The following is a 24,415-nucleotide window of genomic DNA, read 5'->3' on the forward strand; positions in this document are numbered from 1 at the left end:
AGCAAAGAACAAGGATTAAAAGTGTCTAACATCAAACTTAACATTTCTCTCCTCTCTGAAATTAACATTTTTGTGTCTGATTTGAAAACGGGTGTTTTCGCCTATAACACCTGCTTAAACACCAGCAAGTAGAGACAAAGATTGATTACTGGCCAGCCTAAAATGTTTTCCCCTTTATACATGTAGTGTTGTCAGCCGTGCATTATTTTTTTTTTATTTATAATGTAAGCTTGGCCTTCAATTGTTTTTGATTGGCTTCTCTGTGCCATATTCAATTTAAGCTAAAATCCGTCCATTGGCAGTCGATATATTTATGCTGTCGCAAGCTTCGCCTTTTATATGTCAGAGGTTTTCAGGCTCACCTCAACCACCAAACTGATGAAAAATACAATAAGTGGGGAGTTTCTTTCCAGAGCACAATGTATTACGAACACTGCCTAAATATGTTGCATCTGTGAGTAAAAAAGTGCCTTTTTTCCTGCGATTGGGAAATTATATATTTTTGTACTTTATCATTCAAGTGCCAATTTTCTGTCTTCGTTTATCTCACCAAAAGCTTTTTGTTGAGCACAAAAAATAACTAAATGCCCACGCTTTTTATTTATTTTTTTCAGCAAAATGCAAATACTCTTTAAAATATAATCTGGGAAACAAGCAGACATTTCCCACCATTAAACTTTAGCTTAATGGATCCTGTTTGGAATTTGATCAACTGAGAACTTTTTCTGATTGGACGATTGGTAGTTTTCAGTGCCTTTTCAAATCTGTGGCAGGGCATTCAGTGCATTTATCTACTAACTACCTTTTCACCTGTCAATCTTTTATTTTTCTTATGTTCTGTTTAACAAACATTCCTCCAATGAGTTAAACGGCAGGTAAACCAATCAGTATTGGTCTCAGCGATGAAGCACTCAGGTGGTTAAAGGGCAAATGCTACCAAAATACAGAATGAGAATTTTTTTTAGCCCCACTGGATTTTTGTGTTTTTATTTTTTGACTGTGATAAGTATGCATAAAAGTATATGAATTTTCTTCCTAAAATTATACTAGTATGGTATATACTGTAAGTTCCTCATCCATATAGTGGTGCACTAAAATCTGTGAGATTTTCACTTTTTGTGGAGTTGTAAGTTTTTATGTGAAGTAGCCTTTATTTTGTTTTGTGTTACCTTGTTTTTATAGAGGGTTAGACTGAAAATTCTGAATAGGGTGTAAAACATGTAATGCCAGTTTTTGTTGCTCACACCAAAAAAAAGAAAAAGAAAAAAGGAAAACAAATGTCATGTGTGCAATAAAGAACCATTTACAAGCTTCCCTCTGACTGCTCTACCTGGACTGGTCCTTTGCTTTTTCGCTCATGCTTCTTTATCGGTGACAACATTTCTTTGGATTTGCTGTGGTTTGGGGGCATTTAAAGGTAGGTGCACGGCATTTGCACAAAATAAAATGTGAAAGTTCAACACTGGAAAAATAGCTCTCGCCTAAGCCTTAAAAGTGAGATCAAGCCCTCTCTTGGATTTTAGTGTGATGGTGGTAAAATGTTGACTTTCTGCGAGGGTCACACAGCAAAAGCTTTCTGTCTGGAGATGGTATTTAGCGGTCAAATGCATTCATTCTGGGCTCTAAACTGATTTTTAACGTCTGGGCTGAGGAACAACTGGCACATACATCCTCTGCGTTTCTTTTCACATGTTTTTTTTTTTACCCCTCCAGCGATCATGCATGATAGATGACATGAAGTAGTGTGACAATTGGTCAAAGGTTCATACCTCTACTGCAAACTGAGCGCTGACACTATTTATGGATAGATCTATTTTTAATAAAGGCTGATGATACAGTTATGTCTTGGCGTGTCACTGCTGCACACTGAACTCACTGCAGAGGTTAACCTCTCACTAAAAGCTGCACATCATACTGAATGAGCTGCAGTGTTTAAATATTCACTAAGTCCATAAACAGCAATACAACAGTCATTAAATGGCATACATCAGACAGAACTTTTCTTATAGAAAGACCTCCAACACTTAGATTATAATAAAATGTATTTAAAATTCAATGTGTCATGCCTCAATTTTAGACTGTTCTCCATTTAACCCGATATTTCTGCTTCGAACAGCCCGCACAATATTCTTATTGGCGTTATACTTCCTGACTTTTCCTAATTAGTATGAGACTTGCCTATAAACAAAATGATTTTGATAATGGCAATGACACATTACTTCTGTTTCAGAGACCCTGGCTGTATAATGGTAAAATACAATGAATTCACACATGCTCTGTATCTGCAATTGGTGTTTACTCTTTGTGCAGCACTACCTCTCCCAAATTTGGATTTCTGTCATTGGGACTTTAATAGCAGTTTGTGCGTAAGAGATCCTACAGGGAGTTTGACCTCTCTGGGGTCTATTTTTAGTCTGTGAATTACTTTTTGGCAAATAAACTAAATATATAGTTGTTCATGCCAGGTCAATTTAACATTTACAACCTAAAACCTATTGCCTTATTTGGGGAAACACTATTTAAAGGACACTGCTATCCTAAACATATTCTCATATGTCTGTGAGGAAACAATGAGGAACAAAATACATATCTCGCATACATAGTTGTGGTAGTAGTAGTGGATCAGTACCCAAATAATTTCCTGTCAATTAGGAGAATGCTGCACCTAATGTGTATACATGAGAATCAACTGCTGTCATCTAAACACACTTTGTTATTTTGAGGCTGAAAACCGAAGCATAATCCTGTTACCAGAACTACTAAATATATGTATGCTTATACCTTAATCTGATTTCTGCACATGATGCAAACGGGTGTTTCTATACTCATCAATCAGCTCATGGTAATCACAGATGAAAAATCAAAAACAAAGACGTCCCTCCATGTTTCTTCTCTTATTTTGCAGTATCAGTATGAGATTTTTGCTGCAGGCTACTACACATCCTCCCAGACATTTACCCTAATTATCAAACATATCATGTCAACTCTGGGTTACAGGGGGAGTCAGGTGCATGTAAATGTAGCTGCAGAAGCAACAGAATTCTAAAACCTGAAACTAATGGCAACCTGCCGCTTTACTGGGTAATTATCACTTTCTACCCTGTCAAACTGATGAGTCAGTGCTGCACCATCTTCCCATTGACACCAGTGTACAACTCCTATGGGCTTCCTGATGACTTACGACCTGTGAGAAGGTGAAGTAAGCCAGCTGTTGTCACACTGTGAAAGTAAACCGGTGCAAATATACAGTTAGATGTATTCACAGTTGTATTCCACTCCTTTATTTGATGCAGTAATACAAACAAAGGCCTTTGTAGTGGACATCTTATTACAGCTCAAGCTGGCAACTCTGCAGGAAATAATCCAAAATGACAAGGACACATCTTTCTCTCTCTTTTCTCTCATCCTCTTGCTGGAGGACAGCTGCTGAATAGGACAGTGGGGAGTAAACGGTTTGCAAGGGGGCTGCTGGAAGTGACTTTAATGCCATGCAGGAAGCGGGGAGCGAGAAAGAGAAGCAGAGAAGTGGAAGGAGGAGAGTGCTGATGGTGGCTTTGGCCCCCGGGAAGATGCATCAAAGGAGCATTTGTCGCAGCAACCAGCTGGGAGTCTAATCAGAGAAAGAGAACTGGAGTGTGTGTGTGTGTGTGTGTGTGTGTGTTTTGAAGGGGTAGAGTGGAAGGGTTGCATCAGAAGTGACAGATGAACCAGCTTCCTGTGGAATGAATATAGGGCATTCATCAGAGTGCAGCTGTTTCTCTCTGTGTCTTGCAGCCTGTGTGTGTGTGTGTGTGTGTGTGTGTGTGTGTGTGTGTGAGAGAGAGAGAGAGTTGTTTTAGAGTGTGCATTTGTTGCAGCTGTCAAGCTTAGATTGATGAATAAAACTCTGTAGTTCTCTGGGCACCTGTGGCGAGTGACACAGTCTAGCAGTTGGATTTTGTGTGTTTGCAGCTGATTGTGAGTGTGTGTGTGTGTTAGAAAGAATGAGGTAGTAAGACAGAAAGACAGACAGCCGAGGGAAAATTTAGTGTTTTTTATTTATTTTGTGGCTAGAGAGAGTAATTCTTCTTCAGGAATCAGTAACAGTCATTTTGTGACACTTTCTGAATTTCATCATTCTGGATGGTATAGCACAGGTGGTCATGTCTTCTGAAGAGTAGGCCTATCTATCTTTCCAGGAAAAGCTATTGAGGACATTTCCTGCTTTGATAGTTGCAAATAATAGGTCAGGTTTGGTGATGAATATGCCATATGGTCTCCTGGTTCAAAAGTCTAAATACCAGGGGAAAATTCCTATTTTTACATTTTTATTGTAAGTTTTCCATACTAATGTCTAATTAGACAGCTCAGTTGACATTTCCCTGGTCCGTCATGTCCCCATTGACACACAAATGTCACTGTAAGAAGTCAAATCGTCGACCTATCAGTCATGTCACTCCAGCTCGGACCAAACCAAGCTAGCAAGGCTGTCCAGCTGCTTTTGTGCTGTTTTTGTGTTGACTGATCCCGACAGGTGTGAATACTGCAGGCCTGCTGTGTCACCCAATGCTGACAGAAAATGTGTGTGTGTGTGTGTGTGTGTGTGTGTGTGTGTGTGTGTGTGTGTGTCATGCGTGCATGCGTGTGTGAGATGTCTTCTGCCAGGTTTGTCTCTCTCTCTTTGTGCCCACCGCCTATATGTGAATTTAATGTTAATATAAGTTGTGGTTGTGGACCGGGAAAAACATTTCTGTGTCAATGCAGTGAATCAACTGACATCAGTCTGAGATTATAAAAATCAAGTGTCAGCAGGTGAAATGTCTTCTGGTCTGAAACTCTTCTCTTTCATCACACAAGATTATGACCCATCTGGAGTTGTTTACAACTGGCAACCACCATGACTGAATGTTAAGAATTAGGCATTTCCTACAATTTCCTGGTGGCTCCAAGAAAATTTGCCTCTCAGTGTCACTTTAGTTGTGACATTAGCTGTATGAGTTATTGCAGCTTTGAGATGACAATATAAAAGTCAAATATCTACTTTTTGAGTTAGTAAATTATAAGTACATTCACTTCATTATACAATCAATGGTCCCCATCAATAGTGGCAATTGCAACAGTAGTTATTTGCCGTTTTACAGAGACAGTTAAGTGATGCTTCACTTTTTGGCCTAGTTGCCAATGAGTCCAGCCATGTCATTAATTAGCTACACCTGTGCTTTTTCTGCTATGACAGCTCAAAATGTCTGCTGGGAGTTAGGTTTACCTATTTGTTTTCCTAGCTTTAAATAATTGAGAAGTATTAAACTTAAACTACTATTTTCTTTCATGTTTTCATAAAGTTTAAGCCACTTTACAACATTATTTAGTTTGAAGCTGAAGAAAAGTGATACACACAAGAAATCTATAGGGACTATAACTCAGGTAAGCTAATGTTTAGCTAGCTAAAATAAAACGTTTCTGTTAGCTTCACTGACAGTTTTTAAAACACCATATGAACCATGAATTCAAGTAGCTACGACAACATCACACAAAAACAATCATGTATGCCGTGAGAAAAAAGACATTACAAAGACATTATTGAAAACAATTAGCAGACAGAGGAGCAAAAGAAAAGTGAAGTAGCTAATGTTTATAGACTACCATACCCTAGCTGGTGCTAGTATTATGTTCATGCTGCAGCTGCAGCCCCAGCAGTGTATAATAGCTGTCTGTATACTGTCAGTCAAAGCTATTATGGGGTGTGAAATCAAACTCAAGGCTAATGTAGCATTGCTAGCTTGCTATAAGCAGAAAATGTAGCAAACAGGTTGCAGTCCTGCCTGTTTTCTAGCGTACAAGCAACTTGCTTTTCATCTCTTTCAATGTATTTTTCAATGTGACTTCTTGGCTTTTGTTAAGCTTCCCTGTACTGATTCTTGCTGCTTTCTGCTATTGTTGTTGTTGCTATAATGGAGCGGCTTTCATGATTTGAAAATAGACTTCCGTGATGTGAAGGTGAACATCGGGAAAGGTGGTCACTCCAAAGCAGAGAAACACAAGCACAGATTGTTCAGTCTTTGTTTCTTTTTACAGAAGCTCAGAGCTCTTTGAAGGAAGTTTACCTTCCTCTGACCCAGGCTCCCCTGTGGTTTAACCCTGGACATGTAAACATTTCCGCACACTCATACATGAACACAAACACAGTCACAAAAGGAGCCATAAAAAAACTACCTCCATTTTATTATGTCTGATACAGGCTGAGAATCTTTGTCTAGATGCAACAATAACTCCTAATCCTACTTATCTGGGAAGCATTAACATATGTGTGTGTGTGTGTGTGTGTATATATGTATGTGTGTATTCCTATGCATAGCATGTGAAGGTGTGTTCACTCAGGGTTCACTTTGAAATAGTGTGTGTGTGTGTGTGTGTGTGTACCCTGGGAAATGAAAACGCTGACCCAATTTAATACACCTGTGTCTCACTGCACTCTGGCCTAGCACTCAATCTCACACACACACACACACACACACACACACACACACACACACACACACACACACACACACACACACACACACACACACACACACACACACACGCCTCAACCCAACTCCTGTGGAGTACAGTTCTCCAAATTCACATAATCCCAGAGCACTGCCTCTGCTATACAGATAAAGTCAACCAATTCAAATACAGGAGGTGTTTTTACCCTACTTTTTTCATTATTTTTCTCACTTTAAAAGTCAAAAAATATATTTTGGCTGACCCTCTAAAATGATGTGGAAAAAAAGGATGACCCTCCCCAACAATGTATTGATGCCTTCTGTACTGGTTTGCACTTGGCAAACACATACAGCTAGCCATTGTTTTTCTACAGCCATGACATACATGACTAAACCTCTGCATTCTCATTTTACGCATCACACTCCTGTGTTATGGTGTGGTGGCCCAGTAAATCTACTGAAATAGTAGATTTACTCACTAACATTGTTGTGGAAACACAATAAGCATGGAAACTAAATGCACACTTCCTGTATTACTGCATTACTTCAAATACTAAGTTACTCATCTAGTAAGTAGTATTCACATGAAATAAAACAATAAAACATTGAGACCATTCAGCAAAGCACACTTGGTAATTCAACACTAGTTGCTATGGACTCGTCACTAGGCTTCCTCAGTCATTGTATATTTTAGCATAGGTAAAGCATAGGTAAAAATGATCCAAAACTCCATTTCTCAGATGAGTGTCAATTTGGGAGCTTGCATGCTACCACTCCTTCCTTCTCAAATGCCTTGAAAAGGCTGTCGTTTATACATATATATATATATATATATATATATATATATATATATATATATATATATATATAAAATATCACCGAAAGGATATTTGAGTCGGGTAAGGCTGCAGCCTGGAGACCTCCCGTCTCATGGAAATCCCACGGTCTCTAAAGCTACAGTTCAAATTGTCTGGCTGACTAAATAGGGAGGGACCCATCTGCTAGCGATAGGGGCCGAGACTGAGAGAGCTACATGGAGCTACATGGATAAATATGCACCAAACAAGCCACTTTGAAATGTTGCTGTTCTCACGAATACAAAAGTTGGGTGACCCTCCCCCCTAGACTAAAAAAAATTGGATGACCCTCCTCTCAACAAAGAATAAAAAGACATGACCCTCCCCTATTTTTCTCCGGTGGTCCATTCCATAAATACCGAACTGTCCCTTATAACTTATTTTTATTAGTTTCACTTCTCTTCATGTGCATGATTAAAGCGTAACTCTCGCCAAAATGCAACCTAGGATCTTTTTGTGAATGTACCCGAGTCAAACTTTCGTTTAAAAGCATATTTAGGACGGAATCACGACTTTTAAGATTTACCGTATTTTCGTTTTTCGGTCAAATGGCCTTTTGAATGGGAGTGCTAGGGGCACTTTTATGCTAGCCTCAAAATAATTATTTTTAAAACACTAAGAAGGCTCGACACAACATGAAACTTTGCTCAAAGTATCACCAGGGGCTCTACACCTTAACAAAAGCATTGACAACATTGTGTACCCAGAGTTTACTAAAAAAGGTTTTGAACAACTCACCGTAGCTCTTGTTGTTTCCGGCTGCAGCCATTTTATCAGTCAAAAACAAGCGATTTCCAAATGGCCGGAAACAACAAGACCTACGGTGAGTTGTTCAAAACCTTTTTTAGTAAACTCTGGGTACACAAACAATGTTGTCAATGCTTTCGAGACCCTGGTGATACTTCGAGCAAATTTTCATGTTGTGTCGAGCCTTCTTAATGTTTTAAAAATAGCTATTTTGGCGAGAGTTACGCTTTAAGGCTGTGTGCAGAAGTATATTTACAGTTTTATTAATTATAAAACCAAGCTGTTTCAATTTAATCATTTCAAGTTACTGAAACAAAACTATGCGTCTGCAGGTGTACCTGACACAACAAAGATATTTAACAGGGAGTACTAATAATGTATACAAATATACGGTGGAAACAGCAGATGTAAATTATTCTTTATCTTATTTGTTTTCAGATTTATGCTTTCATGTTTGTGTTATATGTCTGCTGTTAAGGATGTGCCTCCATACTGGGTGTGTTTCCCCCTCAGGCTGAGCTCCCAGCATGCCGTTCAGGTCCCGGTGAGCAGCTCTGCACTGGGCGACCTCACACTGAGCAGTAAGGCAGTAATGAACTTCCTGCCATCCGACTTCCACCCATACACACATCCCCGAGGCACAGCGAGATGTCACATTAGCATGGTGCTATCTTGTGTGTGTGTGTGTGTGTATGTGTGTGTGTGTGTGTGTGTGTGTGTGTGTGGACAAATTACTACATTGTCCCTGGATGTGTATTTCCTGTGTGTGTCTGTAATTAATCTGGGCATGCAGTGGGTGTAAACATAAGTAAGAACAGTTTTTTTTTTCTTCTCTTGTTCTTTTTGTTTTAGATGAATCTGTCTTGTCAAAACTGCATCCTCACTAAATCTCAACACAATAGGCTGGCAGGAGACTCATGAATGTGGTACCATCAGCACGCACACGCACAATAAAACGGAGATTAATGTGTTGCTCTGTACATTTCTGTACATGCATTTGTCATGTTCTCTGTGAAGCTGTCAGTAGTCATGATTCTAATAAGATGCTACAAATCTTAAATGATTTTCTGAAGTAAAATGTGACTCAGTATGTGTTTCTATCAACTATCCTCACGCAAATAAATTCAAGAAGATGTGACAAGATTACAGAATTATTAGTAACTCTAATACATCATAGCATTTCTGCATGCCTTCCTTCTAAGATGCCTTTTGTATTTTCTAATGATCCACATGTATTCTGGTGTGTTATTAGCCACTATGGTGATAGAGCTTGTGACGTGCAACAAGCCCCCCCCCCTCACACACACACACACACACACACACACACACCCCATCTGGACTATTCTGTATATGGCGTGATGACATAAAAGTTGTTTAGAGTAAAAGAAACAGAGGGAGGCTTTATTAAAAAAAAAAGGTTTCATTCTTTTCCAATATGCAAACTTTTCCACCCAAGACAAACTCTCTTTCGCAACTGACAAAACACTTCAAAATCCATTTAGTTGCTGTTCCGAAGCTTTTTGGTAATATCTCATGTTCTCTTCATTGGCAGGTGGAGTTTGCCAGTTGTCATGTCAAACCTTCCAAGGTTTTTGACCACTTTAACAACTCAAGATTGTTTTGTCTGCTACTGTTGCCCAGGCCAAATATTGGTGGGGGGAATCGAGGTTCAAAGTTTGAACCTCAATTGCAATTCAAAAGATGTTGAAGGTGCTGTTGGAAAGATTTTAGTTTTAGCTTTGCATGCATCAGAGGAGCAAAAAGATGGATGGACACTGTTTGTCAAATTTTTGTCAATTCTGTAACAGATTAGTATACTGTAGCTGCACCCTTAACAGGCTGTAGTTTCAGCCCTTTCTCTCATCATTAGCCTCAGTGTTGCTGTAACTGCTCTCTTGACCTCTCACACAGCTCTCATCCTCTGGCCTTTCCTCCCCCTGTTGGCTGTTGCCCTTCAGCCCGAGTCACAGTATTTCCTCCCTATTCTTCCTTTACTCCTTCCCTGGGCCGGTCCCACTCCCCTGATCCAAGACATTACCTCTCTAATTGAAGCTGACAGCCACATACATTTTTCAGCCTGGCGTAATGTAGCACCATGCTATCACTGTTCCACACAAACCGCACCCTAGTGAGCATAAGGAAAGCCATAATATTACCCTGTTAATTATTAGGGTGGCACATCTTGAGTCTTCATCAATACGGCTGTAATTGGAAAAAAAAGCATTCATTAATTAGAGAAATGAGGGAATCTGGAGCTTCTAACCTCTAGCTGTTTCAGTATTAGAAGGTACTGTGTGATTTTGTTTTGATGTTTTGGAAACTAATACCACATTACATATCTATGACATCTGGGGGAGGCCCTTTGATTTCAGCAGGAGGAGATAAAAGCATTGAGACATATGGATCCTGTTGCAGTCGTGTATTTTTGGAAACCTGCTAGTGGCATTGGAAGCAGAAGATGTGGTTTATACGTAAATACATTTCACAATCCGCATTCGGACACTGAAATAACTGTTATTTTTGTTTAATAATTTATTAAACAAAAAGTTATTTATTACGTGCACTGACTTTTCCACTGAGAGATTTTTGCATGTCATAGCTAACAAAGCAGAGGTGTAAACATAAGGCTGCAACTAACATTTATATATTATAAATCTATTTTGGGGGAATTAAATACATAACTGCTCTTTTTTGTACATGTCTGCTCATATCACAGGCTGCATCTCCATCTCACTGTGTCTGTCTGCCAATATCTGCCCATCCAGCTCTTTTTGTATCTGCCACAGTGCAGCCTGTTCAGCAGCTCTCTCTCCTGTTGCTTTCATGTTTTCAACCTCTTTACTGCATCATTTTTTCTAATGGAAAGAAGGGAGGGGGGGGGGGGGAAGCAGACACAGGAACTCCTTTAAATGTCTTGCTGTCTGTGGTTATTCATTTTAATTCCAAGGTTGAGGTATTTCTGCTTTGATTAATTTGCATGGCTCCACTTCAAAGAGTGTCAAAGAGTGCATGTAAACTGGTCTTTAGAGACCAAGGTTGGCTGGTTTAATTATTATTATGAAGACGAGGGCTAGCTTGAGGAATTAAAAGGATGAGACAACCTTGTTCACATTTTTTTGTAATCCTTTACAAAAAGTGCAGTGTTCTCAATACGTTGATCCCCTGACAATATAATACAAGTTCTCTGGATAAAGGCTATGTACCGTCCCTTTTGGTTTGGCAAAAAATACAGAAAAAGAATAGAGCACGACTGAGATGTACAGTATTTTTGTTGTTCTGCATGATGTTAACCACTCCATCCAATAAATTAGCTGTACCTCGCAGGGATTGCCTCTGTAGCTTTATCTGCCATTGCAATAAGGCTGCATTTCAAAAATAAATATATTTTAAATAAAGGGCTGCTGCACAAACAACTCAACAAAGCATGTTTTAGAACGGCAAGTTTGAGAAATATTTGCATTTACTAGTCCGATTACCATAAAATAGTTTAATTAACTAAATGTGTTACGCTATACTCCTGCTTAAAGTGTCTTTGAACTAACTGGATTAGAAAATGTAAATTGAAGATTGAATATAGATAAGCAGACAGTCTGTGTTCGTCTCACAAGTTGGCACACCACACACACGCACAGGCACACACAGGCACACACAGGCACACACAGGCACACACAGGCTGCGGTCGAATAGTCAAATTTGCTTAGGAAGGTTCCTAACGGAGTGAAATGACCCGGAAGTAGTTACGTGGCTGTCATGATGAGAGCCGTTCGAATTGTCTAAGTGATAAGGAAAGGTGCTTCATTGCTTCCTTTGTTAACTCCTTTAGCATAGGATACACTGGACCATCCTTTACGAAAGAAAAGAAGATAATGCTGTCCTTGCCGCAGCTAAATTTTAAGCGATGCATCACCATTTCGCCGTTCTTATCAGCCTATAAGGTAGCACCGTAATCCTGTACAAACCGTGTAACATTTTATTTTCAGTGAGACATAGCAACACATCTAATAGGCCTAATAATGATAATGTACTTCATGGCACTGTTTGAATGGTTTAATAAACCGGTTAATGTGAGAACTTTACTCTCCTCGCCAACGCATAACATGACAGTGAGTAATGTCTACAGAACTTCGAATGAATGGATCGCTGAATCCAAAGTTACACAGCGCACCGGACACTGGTTTAGAGCAGCGTCTGAGACAAGTTACCTGTTCGCACCCTGATTTATTTCAATATATATGTTTTGTTAAAAACTCACTACAGATATGACAACATTATTATGACAATGTGTAAAAGTAGGAATATTATGTGACGATGCGCGGCTCTAACGGCATTCAAATCAATTACCTGAAATACCCCACCCACACCAACCCAAATAAGTTATTTGCACCCTTTCTACTGTCTGTGTAGGCTATTGCTTTTAAATGATGCATTGTAGTGATGTATCAGTGTTTTCTTCAAAGATTTACTGTAAGGCTGTTTTTAGTAACTGTTAATGTTTCCATGCGCGCAGTAATGTCACTGTAGCTGAAACTAAAAACTAAAAACTGTAATTATAAAGTTGACAGAGAAAACATAACTTGACTTTTAGCTTATGAAATAATCGATGGAGTGATGCTGTTGACTGCTGTCCTCGTGCGTAAATGCAAGGCAAGGCAGCTTTATTTGTATAGCACATTTCAGCAACAGGGCAATTCAAAGTGCTTTACATAAAACATTAAAGAGCAGTTAAAAACGATTAAAAAAATTAAAACATTAAAGAGCAGTTAAAAACGATTAAAAAAATTAAAACATTAAAGAGCAGTTAAAAACGATTAAAAAAATTAAAACATTAAAGAGCAGTTAAAAACGATTAAAAAAATTAAAACATTAAAGAGCAGTTAAAAACGATTACAAAAAATTAAAACAGATAAAAGACAAGAATACAATTTACAGTGCAGTATAAGAACAAGTTAACCGAGTCCAACTCGGGCCTCCCAGAGGACTTAGGTTTCCTGTTGCAACTCAGGTTCCAAACCTGGCCTCCTAGAGGACTTAACCAGTTCCAAACTGGGCCTTACAAAGGACTTAACAAGTTAACCAAGTCTAACTCGGGCCTCCCAGAGGACTTATACTAACCACTTCCAAAATGGGCCTTCCAAAGGACTTATCCCAAGACATTCCGGCCCATTGTCATCATATCCACTACTGGTCCCTCTGGGATGTGTGGTTTACTCTGCTTGCCAGCCACCCATCTTGGCGTGGAAAAAAGTACTTTTTTTTTTTTTTGCGCACAGCAGCAGCAGCAGCAGACAGCTCTGCTCTGTTTACAGTTTAAAGTATATTGTCCTCATTAATAATGTATTTCTATCACCCACCCGCAACCATCTAACCCTTATAACATAGAATATGTAGCCTACAGTAGATTCGTAGGTCTAACGCGTTCTGCTTATCTTGCATACATGTGACAATTATTTTCATACAATCATCCTAATTGGGATTCATGTGGATAAAAATGAGTGGACAGGAGGGTGAGCTGAGCAACCAATAATGAAATAAACGTTATTTGCTGAACACATTTCATACAAGAAACAGCCTACAGCCCAGCGTTTTATAATATGCAATGGGTGCTTCACATGAAACAACATAATTATTGCATTGGTGATGAAGTAATATTTTGCACCGGGTTGTCCACATTTATTAAGCCTGCATGAAACATCACGTTTAGAACGCACAGGGCGAAGTATCCAGATGCGCTGGTAGACCCACGTCAATAACATCCGCCGTCGCATGATTACAGCCGAGTGTAAGGACAGTCGGATTCCCCTTGCACCGTGGTTGTATTATCCTAATTCATTTTGAATTCTCCTTCACACACCTTTCCTTGACCTCATGACGTTTACTATCGGGGTTAAGGAAAAGTGAAAAAATTAAAATAAACCTATGAAAAAAGCTATGTTAAGCATAGCTTATTGGCCAATCTGCTATCTCTATCACACACTCTCTCTCTCTCTCTCTCTCACTCACACACACACACACACACACACACACACACACACACACACACACACACACACACACACACACACACACACACACACACACACTTTCCCGCCCAACCATGGAGGCCTGGGGCAACTTTTCATTACGGTTGTGGTATTACTTCAAACCCATTAAAATAGGCCCCTCCTAATCTAAATCCAATAATTTGTGCACTTCTCCCTCCCGTCACTGGCATCATGCTTACCTCTATCTAACCCAAATACTAAAAGAGAAGATTCATTATCTCTTGTTTGGACAGGGATTATGCTGATCGGGGCAGCTTAAGGCAGAAGATATAAAGACTCTTAATAAAATTCTTCAGCCGTTGCTGCAATGTGCCATCCAATTTAAAGCAGTCAGACCCCTTAACACTCACACAAGTTCCTTTCCTTCACCTTCCCCTACTTACCTAAATCTCAACATTTCCTTCTCATCTCAATTTCCATCCATCTCAGATCATCCCTATTTCCTCGTGTTTTGTTACTAAAATTTACATGGAAATGCTAGTCGGGGGCCAGAGTTATTATCATATTGACTTTCTACATAAGAGGATCTACTCAAATATAACTGTAACGACCCTATTTACTAAGCCAAGTCTAACATATATTTATGTCATGTTTACATCTTCTACAAAGCTTTCTGAAAGCTTTCTTCTACAAAGACTCCGATTTGAAAAAGAAAAACATGTTCAATTCTATTTCAATATACAACATACAGTTGATATTGGATATAGAAGACATTTTATATTTTTTTTCTGTTTTCCTTTCTCATGTCATTACTGTAGTTAAGGAGTAGGTGCAGTGCCTTTTTATTGGTTTCTATTCACCCTGGCACCAGGGTAAAAGTGTGTGGAATTGAAGAGTTGCATTTCCAAAAAGGAATCATATCCTTCAGCACCTGAACTTTATCACTTAAATATTCAACAATTGAAAATGTAGTGCAATCAGTCATTTTTAAAGGTTACCTGTGTGTTTCATCATGATGTGTAAAACAAAACGGTTTTATTATGAACTTGGTGGACGCAGAGCCCCGGAGGTGTTTGCATTTCGATGTAGCAGATTAAGTCATGAGAGTCAGCACGGATTAACCTATAGAGCAGCACAGAGAGCCACCAAACTGGCAGCTCTGCAAGTGTTTTCATCTAATATTCATAAAAAAATGATTCTGGGGAGATACAAAATACTTGCGTGAGGCATGTGGACGGTTCAGAGCTAGGCTCTGGGGGGGTCAGACGCAGTGCATCCATCCACCCTCCTCCACCTCCTCAGTGGGTTAATGATAATAGACATCACCGCATCGCAGTCCTTTGCAATTCAAACTCTAGTTCATTTCCTGCTGCTGTTTATGTGGCACTGAAGGGAGTTTTTATGAAGGTATTTGTCTTCTTGATGTCGGCACCATTTGACAATTCATTGTCAGCTGAATTGGCTAGAAGAGTAATTGCTAGCCCTGGTGCTTTAAACAGAAATATTATCAGAGGATATTTTATTCTGTCTCACTCTCCCCTTGCCTTTGTTTATTTGTTATTTACTTGTATGCCATTATGGTAAATAATCTGCTTCACAGTATCTGAGTGCAATTCAGTTGATGCATCTGGATTTCCTGCAAATTTGAATCTTAACTACAGGAGGAAAATGCAGATGTGAGCAAACAAAAGTTATCGTTTCCAGAGACGGCTGAGGAAAGCAAGCTTAACTATACTAATGGCTGGTGCAAGGAGAAGTAATGCGTGCACACAGACGCACACTGTAGGGTCAGATGGGAACCTGGGAAACACCAGTTATTTGCAGGCAGCAGTCCACCCATGCACCCATGCACCCATGCACGCTAACCCAATTAAGATTAATTACAGTAAGTGACCAGGTTTCTGAGGTGACCAGGTGTCCGTTTCAGAAAGCAGGTTTAGTGAAAACTCTGAGTTTGTTAACCCTGAGATGAGGGAAACTCTGGGTTTTCCGTTTCAGAAAGGGAGGTTATTTAAACGAAGGAGGGGTTACTCCAACCCATTTCAGAAAGGTAACTTAACCTCATAGTCCGTTACTATGGTAACTGAGCCTGTGAACCTAACCTTGTCGGGAGCAGGTTTTCTTCAATAAACCTCGAGTTTCTCTGTCTCTTCCCTCTGACACAACGCTCTTTAATTCCCTCATTCATTCATTCAGTCTGTATCAGGCGCATTTTAGCGTAGTGTTGTCATCTGCATGAATAAAAAACAGTGTTGGTTTATTAACTATGTTAGGCAGACTATAAATAGTTTTTTTCTCGAACATGGCACGTCCTTTTGTCGACAATCCTGTTGATGAAGAAACTATATTACTTCGCAGGGAGCTAAATATACGTCGGGAAATGATTTTGAGGCCCCGACTAGATGTATTTTAATTTCCAGATAATAATAAATTGAATTTGTATAGCGCTTTTCATGGACTCAAAGTCGCTTAAAAAAAAGATTACCTATTTGAGCGGTATCGTTTTTCTTCACAGTCGATCAGATATGTAGATACTGTAGCTAGATATCTGTCCTCATATCACTAACGTTACACATCGTGGACATGCTTTTACATTCCAAATGTCAGAAAAGTGTGCCTAGCTCTGAAACGTTTTTTTTAAACGTTTTTGTAGTGTTCCCTGGACACAAACCAGTGAGAGCCATTAAAAAGAATTAAATGATTATAAATTATAATTCTGTTAAAGACATGGTGCTGCAACCTCAGAATGGGATTAGTAGTAGTTTACTTTTTCGCCCGCAGGATTGCACCTATGAAATTATAGGTGTAATACCATTCCAGTTTTCACCAGTAATATTATAGGTTACCTGTGATTAAATATCAAATGAATATACTATATTAGAGCTTACACATTGACTCGAGCAGCAATTTTCTCCCACACCAATTCTCGCTATTTTGCAGCAGCAGCCCTGTTGCTTTTTTTATTAACAAAATATATATTCAAACTTGCTGTTGTGCGCATGAGTAGTTCCTGTTCCAGAGGGATGAAGTATTCCGACCGATTTGTTTGTGGTTGTTGCCATGGTGAATTGTGGTATCATGGCTCCATTCATGCTGCCTTTTATTGTGGTGGTGCACGCACTTAACTCTGAGTCAACTTACTCTGAGTTGATTGAACCAACTATAATCAGCTGTCCTGGAACTGAAAACCAGTTTTCCATCTCAGGACAAATCAACTCAGAGTTCAGGGTTACCCGCAATTTCCACCAACTGCGGAACGTCTGTGGATCCGCTCCGGAACGGCGGCAAAGTCAATAGGTTTCCATTAAAGTCAATGTGTGTATTTCCACTGACTGCGGAACGGCTGCATTCCGACTCCGTCCCAGCTCCGGCGTTCCACAGTCCTCCGGAGCAGATACGCAGAGCTTCTATTTTTGCCGGACGCCGCAGAGCTCCGCAGCAATTCAGAACAGGGCAGGAAGTCGAGCACAGAAACAAAATAGCAGGTTAATTTTCAAAATAAAATACACCATGCTCATGGCCGATCATATTTCAGCAGGTCAGCACAGAGTTGTTTCCCCTCTACTCCTCTGAATGGAAACAAACTGTTGTTGGTTTTGTGGTTCTGTTTATAGAAACTACATCCTGTTATATCACGCGATCATATGTGAATTCGCGAGCTCTCGTGGGTCCTCGTGACTTGCTGTCAGTCATGGCCGCAGCCGTTCTGCAACAAATACGGACCTGCTGGGTATTGAAGGACGGCGGAGTACGGAGCCGACACGCAGCCGAACCGACATGCAGCCGAGCCGATCCACAGCCGTTCCGCAGTTGGTGGAAATTGCGGGTTAGACTCAGAGTTTGTTAAACCTCCTTCCAGAAACGGGCCCCAGGCAGTGAGTGCACGTCTGCTTCAGTCATCATTAATGTTAATTTACAAGCAAAATTCCTCTCTTCCAAACATGAAGAGCACTGGAGCACAATATCAAAATCTTAAAAACAAATGCATAAAATATGACCTGTTGCAAAAGAGAATCAATATTGCATGTTTGTCTGGAGGAAAGCTGCTGATGCATTTGCTGTGCTGACTTTTCCAATTTCTACATCTGAGATTACCATCGCTTTCGAGTATGCTGCTCATTTTGAAAAACTGAATTTCATTCAGTCGCTACTCTAGCTGTATGCCCCGAGGCTCTGTGAGAGAGGGAGTGTATTAATGAAATGAGAGACAGACAGTGTTATTTAAATCACCTCAACAGCATAACCCGGGGCCTAACATGGGCTCTTTGCTGCTTTCCAGACCTGTTTTCATACCTCAGCCAACCAAACCAAACTTAATCATATCCAAAGATTCGAAGACAACCAAACTGAAACACAATCGAGGAAGGGTATTTAATCAAATCCAAATAATTCCAATTAAACAAAATATTACAAAATCAATTAGAATAAACACTTAATGACACAATTTCTCAGGCACATACATTAAAGGAATAGTTTGACATTTTGGTAAAAAAATTTATTCACCTTCTTACCGGGAGTTAGATGAGACGATTGATACCACTCTCGTATTGGTGCACTTACTATGGAGCTAGAGCCAGCAGCTGGTTAGCTTAACATTGCACAAAGACTGCCGTTGGAAACAGCTAGCATGGCTGTCCTATGCTAACAAAATCCACCTACCAGCCCCTAAAGCTCATCAATTAAATCTTGTTTGTTTAATTCGTACAAATACCAAAATGTAAAAACAAGACTTTGTGGTTTTTATGCAGGGTTATGTTTGTTGGTTGCAGGTTGTATGGAGGTCCTGAGCAATACACCTGCCATGACATAAACGTTCATTCTAAAGGTTACAACGCTGATACTTTGGTCTCTCTTTTTTCATCTGTTCTTGAATATACTGTACCAAGCCACAGAAAGCGAGTTGTACCCACATTTTACACATTTTAGTTAAAGTTTAGTTAGCTTGCATTTTACCTAATACATGCATGTGATAACTCACTACATACATGACGTGTGTCCCCATGTTTTATCATAACTTAAATTATCAACTATGTTATTGTTAACCCTGTTAGCTTGTGCTACAGCTGAATGAACAAACTTTTTGAATACTTTTCACAACGACTCAACTGTGGACCAAGAATCCTATTTGTGGGTTCAGCAGGAAATCTCAAAGAACTCATCTGGTAAAAGCACACTGTGTGTGTGTGTGTGTGTGTGTGTGTGTGTGTGTGTGTGTGTGTGTGTGTGTGTGTGGTGCCTTCTGGATGTTGAGGCTTCAGAAGCTACCTGTTCTCCCAGAACAATTAAGCCAAGCCTCTTTACAGTATCTCCGCTCCAATTAATTTTAATATTTAAACAGCCATGCAGAGACTTCTGAACCCACTAACGCAAGATTAGAGTAAACTCAATTAAATATTGATGGCCATAAATAAACATTCTAATTTGGAGAGCCGCCATGGTGTGCAGTAAATCAAGAGAAACAATGCTTTCAGCTGAAATGCTATGCTTATTAGCTGAGCAAATGTTGAACCGGGTGGGTCAGAAGAGGAGGTGAGAGGAAGGACATACGATTAATGTGGGGATGTCACAGGGAGCGAGTGGGTACTGCAGGTGTTTCTGTCCTCACTGAGGAATGACATCAGCTATATTTGGAGATGTAGAACTGATTATACTGTCTTTTGTACTGAATACAAATCAGGATTAAAGCTAAAAATCCATTACGTTCTACTATGATGTGATTTTCCGCCTTGTTCTTTGTTAGTATGCAGTGAAAATGTAATTTACTGACCAACTGGTAATGTGTACATGATAAACTGTAATTATAAAGTTGGATGGCATAGGTGCAAAACATTTTCAATGTTTGTAACCACAAGTAAAGAAAATACATGTACAGTTTTCAATGCATCACTACTAAAAATATTTGTATGTAAGCACGTAAAGATTACAGATTTAAAATCATGGACATTTTCAAATATGGTTCCCCCTCTATTGCAGATTCCACTATATGCATTTTGTGAAATCTTTTTCACATTTTCTCCCCTAAAATCACCCTGGTATCTTGTACTGTTGGTCTTTCTTGTTAAACAGATACACAGGGGGAGATTTAACATACCTTAGCAGCAGTAACATTTTGTGTAGAATACATTTTTAAAAACTAGGTTGTTAGCAGCCACCAAGGCCAAGACATAGAAATGAACAAAGTGATACCTACATCAACTCGGAAAACCAAGGAAATAACAGGTGATGATCTGAGAAATATACCAGAGCAATTGGCATCTCGCACCAAAGATGTTGCTAAAACTAAGATTGCAGTTGACAGAATTTGGGGTTCTTTTTTAGCTAAGCAGTTCTGTAACACAATATACAGTAATGATTTCTGTGTCTTCGGAGGTTGATGTACTGAAAATCTGACCTGAACGTTTTAGAGGATTTAACTGCAGAACTCTGGCCTCATATTTGAGCTTCATTGACCTGCAGAGCACCACGGTGGCGAAGGTTTCTTACAGAAACGTCTTCTGTGACATTATAATATCCGCCCTTTATCCTCCGAGCCCCCCGGAATAATTGTTTTATCTAAAAAGGCTGGAAGATGTTGCAGAACTTCCAAACAGAAAACAAGTCCTTGAGAGGCTGTCCACATTATGTCCACTCTTCATGGAGAGCAGGAAACATGATGAGAGCTTGATTAAGGACAGGGCTCCAATGTTAAATCAGTCCAGACTGAAGGCTGATTAGAAGAGAACCTTTACAGAAAAAACTAGAGGAGCTGAAAAATCGTCCATCAGAGAGGTCGGTGAATTTAACTCCACAAAACTGGTAACTTTTTAAATGGTGAAGGTCATAACATGCACATATTTATATGCCAGTGCCCAGGGCACTGTTCTTCAATAGCTTAACTAATTCAGGCTAAACTAATCCTGATCATTCTCATTCAGTGAATTTAGTTCTTTTTTTTGAGGATTGACTTGTAAATCCTGGATGAAGTTATCTTGGGTAACAATGCGCTCTTATTTTGCAATGAAGGCATAATTAGTGGAGAGTTGAAACCATGAGCAGTGACTGGCTGAGTCATGTGATTGTGGTTATGTAAGGGTAGGTGTGTTGAGAACCATCCCAGCATGCACTGAGGCAATAGAGTCATTCATAATCTCATTTTACGTACTGTATGTTCCTGCATTGTTTTTTTCATTTTGTTTTACATTGTGTTTCCACTGTTTCCACACTTTCATCATTTAAACAGTCTACGAGTGATGTTGTGTGAGGTTCTTCCACAGATGAGCAAGACATTTTAAGAGATAATCATAAGCCTGTTATGAAAATGATTCCTTATTAATATTTCTTAAAAGCAGCATTAATTGCATGAACAATTTTCTGCAAAGTGGGTCCTGTAGTTAATCATTTAATACATTTTAGCGTTCAAATGACAAATTCCTATTTTAATGTCAAATTAAATGTTTGTTCTGGCTTCATTAATGTTTTCAATATAATATTTTTGTTTAGTTTATGCCTATTCGCTGACAGTTTAAAAAAAAAAAAAAATTGGTTTGGTCATTTATTTTTTATTTGATTGATTTTCATTTTATTTAGTTTTATCATGAATCAGTTTAGGTAAGTTTTCATTATGACAATTAATTGCGTGAGTTAACAATAACTTCTATAATGATGATCTCAAATCATCATTATGTCAACACTATTTCGTTATGAATCCAAGAAAGCGAGTAAAAGTGAAAATGAGTTAATGTATGTGGTTTATCTGTCTGGGTTATGATCCAGCTAACTGTCAGTAAGCCTGCCCTTGCAGGTTTGGGCTTAAGGACTTGTTGCTCTGACAACAGTACCAGGCATAAATTAAGACAGCTTCGAAGAACCGAAGAAAATCCAGACTCATGTCAAAGCGTCAACATCCTAATCTGGATAACCTTTATCCATGTATGAAGAACGGGATCCTGCACATAATTTAACTAAATAATTATACAAAATTGTACAGATTATTTCGCATCATTGCCCCTATTCATTTTCTTTTACAGTGTTTCATTTATGCAACATGCAATCAAAGCTGTGCCACCTACATGCAAATGTAGAATCAAAGGTATACGCACAGACAGAGTTACACACACATACTTTTACAGAGATTTTTCATCTTCAAGCTCATAAATTCATAAGACAGTGTGTATGCTGAGCAGAGCTGGCTAACATGACAGCCTCCTGACAGCTCCCGTACACAGGCAGCCTGCTATGTGTTTCAGATATACAGTATATTTTGAAAGTTATTCAAGAGCGAGGGGGCTGGAGGAGCAGAAACACCACATGAATAAATAGAAATCAAACATTCAGCGGTGGTGGTTTTGGCACTTTGAGCGAAGATATGGGGGAAGGTGTCAAGGGGTATGGAAACAGGATTTGACAAGGGGGCCACGACGGGCAGCAGCCGCTGTCAGAGCGCCAGGTGGTGATGCGTGAATTGGGGGAAAGGAGACGTGACGCAGTGGATTCCTCTGCTGGTCGCTGGAGAGGACCAGAGGCTGTGGGAGGGGCCCTTTAATACACTGTCCACCTGTCAGAGATCTGGTCCAGCTTCACACACACTCACATGCATCATAGGAGACATGCAAGTGCCCCTTTATGTGTGGATCCAGATAGACACATAGGGGCGGTTTCCCAGACAGAGTTTAAAATAAATGAGGACTAGGTTAATTCTACTTAAATTAATATGGACTTAAAAAATGGCTTTCCGAGACATTGCTTTATTTGAGATTAAGTAGTACCCGACTAGGGAGTTGCAGACTAAGATTAATAAAGACTAACTAGCTACACTCTGTGAAGCCCGATTAAAGTAATGTTGTGCACTTGGTGCAGACCTGAGGTTGCTTCAAAAACCAGGGCTGGACCCTTAAGAAACATTAACATTGTGTGGAACTGGAGTAAATCACCCAACCAAACAATGGACAAAGGTAAAAGACAACGTTCAAAGAATTTCAGTGACTTTGAAAGGACCCTTTTAAAGCAAATTGTGTCAAACCACCCAATTATTGAGAACAAACAGCATGATTCAGCAACAGAAAACAAGAAAAAGAATGCTTGGACTTCAATTTGCAATGAATTTAACTCGAATGAAAAAGTAAGCAACAGGACACTTCAACAACTTCAGGTAAGCTACTGTATTATTGTTGATCTACTTTTACATGTCAATCACTTTGAAATGTTGCTTCATTTTGATCCAATTATATTACAAACAGCATCATACAGAATTTTTATTTTTTATATTGTCTCATCTTTCTAAGATCCTGTGGAAAAACATAAAAATAAAAACTTAAAGAAGACAAATGCTGTTGCACGTAGGGAGCGTTTCAAGACTGGTAGTGGACCCCCAGAAAGACCGGAGACCAATGACCTAGGAGACTAGTTGACTTCGATCATTGATAGCCAGCAGTCCCTGGAAGGTATCCCTGATGATGATCATTTGGACAGTTCAGATGGGGCCCCGTTCCAATCCTCATTTGGTAGGCCACATTAATTCAATATGTGCCATCCATAAACTGCAGGGAATATGTATTTTCAGTCATTTCTTGCAGTCCTATAACCAGAAATATTTAATGAACTGAACTTTTGAATACATATTGTTCACTAATGCTGCAATATAATACTTTTCAGATGATCATCAGAGCTTGGAGGTCCTGAGACATAATGAAAGTCAGCCCACTACAGCTGCAGCAGCCTGCAGGGAAGATGGTGTCACTAATTCTGGCCAGATGAGAAGGACCAAGAGGCTGACCATGCACGAGAAACTGGCTATGGAATTCCATGAGCACAAATTAAAGTATTTAAAAAATTAACATGAAATGAAGATGAAAATACTTCATGTTGAGTTAGCCATGAAGGAGGAAGAGAGAAACATGAAGCAGCAGCAGTACCAATGTTCTACTGAAACCAGCACCAGTTCAGGGTCCCATATCTCAATTTGTGAAATAACACTTTTGTTCATCATCAATCTGTGGCAATTGTTGTCTTCAATCATCTGAGGTAACTTTATTGTGAGAAGTGCCGCAAAGCAAAAGCATCTCTGCACGCCAGTCCATACCTGTCATTGTCTGGCTCAACCATGGGAAGATCTGGTTCATCCCTATGTTCCATTTGAGGATCTGGGCAGCCATGCTGTTTGAGGTAATTGTGAAGCACTGCTGTTGCAATTATGACAATACAGCAGCTTCTTGGTTCAAAGCGCAATGTGTTTCTGAGACACTGGAAACGACTCCTCCATACACCAAACATGCGCTCCACTGTACCTCTGGTACGGATATGAGCTTGGTTGTACCGCTGCTGCTCAGGTGTGACTGCATGAAGGTAAGGGGTGAACAAGAAGTTGGTCTGTGCATACCCACTGTCA

Source organism: Sander vitreus, chromosome 20, assembly GCF_031162955.1.
Source record: "Sander vitreus isolate 19-12246 chromosome 20, sanVit1, whole genome shotgun sequence".
In the NCBI taxonomy this organism is placed as follows: domain Eukaryota; kingdom Metazoa; phylum Chordata; class Actinopteri; order Perciformes; family Percidae; genus Sander; species Sander vitreus.